General features: G+C 34.9%; 1 protein-coding gene across 1 annotated transcript in view; it reads right to left on the minus strand.

Moving 5' to 3' along the window:
* Positions 1–646: 646 nt before the first annotated feature.
* Positions 647–1,139, minus strand: part of LOC108307191 (mortality factor 4-like protein 1) — a 1,671-nt gene continuing 1,178 nt past the window's right edge. The window contains exon 1 of the mRNA XM_017532487.1: positions 647–1,139. This exon is cut by the window's right edge and continues 1,178 nt beyond it. The gene's annotated coding sequence lies outside the window, so the exon portion shown is untranslated.

Here is a 1,139-nt window from a genome sequence, read left to right on the forward strand (position 1 = left end):
GCAGTTCACTCATGATTTGGCTCTCTGTCTACTATTGGTGTATAGGAATGCTTGTGATTTTTGCACATTGATTTTGTATCCTGAGACTTTGCTGAAGTTGTTTATCAGCTTAAGGAGATTTTGGGCTGACATGATGGGGTTTTCTAACTATACAATCATGTCATCTGCAAACAGGGACAATTTGATGTACTCTCTTCCTATTCAAATACCCTTTATTTCTTTCTCTTGCCTGATGGCCCTAGCCAGAACTTCTAATACTATGTTGAATAAGAGTGGTGAGAGAGGGCATCCTTGTCTTGTGCCAGTTTTCAAAGGGAATGCTTCCAGTTTTTGCCCGTACAGTACGATATTGGCTGTAGGTTTGTCATAAATAGCTCTTATTATTTCAATGTACAATCTATCAATTACCTAGTTTATTGAGAGTTTTTAGCATAAAGAACTGGTGAATTTTGTCAAAGGCCTTCTCCACATCTATTGAGATAATCATGTGGTTTTTGTCTTTGGTTGTTTATGTGATGGATTACATTTATAGATTTGTGTATGTTGAACCAGCCTTGCATCCCAGGGATGAAGCTGACTTGATTATGATGGATAAGATTTTTCATGTGTTGTTGGATTTGGTTTACCAGTATTTTATTTTATTTCATTTTTTGAAATTTAAAGAAAAAATTTATTGAAGATCTGAAAAACAATTCCTAAAAGATTGAATTTTCCAGAAAACTAGCTACACAATGCATTGCATCTATCATGTTAAAACGTGCATTAGACACAAATACAAAAACCATGAAACAAGCCACCATTCTTCAACAATTTGAGTAAAGATAAAATGCCTAAGTAACAACATGGATGACTTGCAAAGGATGGGCTCTTTACTTTAAGCACCATTAAAAAAAAAAAAGGAGCACAAATGGATGAGTGTGTTCAGTTATATACACTGAATTGGACCTTTGGCACTAGGAATCAGAGCATTTTGTCATATAGCATTAACACGTATTATAAAAGTGCGTAGTGTCAAAGGAATAGAACCACCAGCATTCAAAAGCAGCTTTGTCAACTAGGCAATAAAACACTCTACAGCATATCCCTCTGTTGTCCATCATTGAATACACTGGCAGCAACTTTAAAATGAAAAAAAAAAA

The sequence above is a fragment of the Cebus imitator genome, unplaced genomic scaffold (assembly GCF_001604975.1).
Source record: "Cebus imitator isolate Cc_AM_T3 unplaced genomic scaffold, Cebus_imitator-1.0 Scaffold76, whole genome shotgun sequence".
Lineage (NCBI taxonomy): Eukaryota > Metazoa > Chordata > Mammalia > Primates > Cebidae > Cebus > Cebus imitator.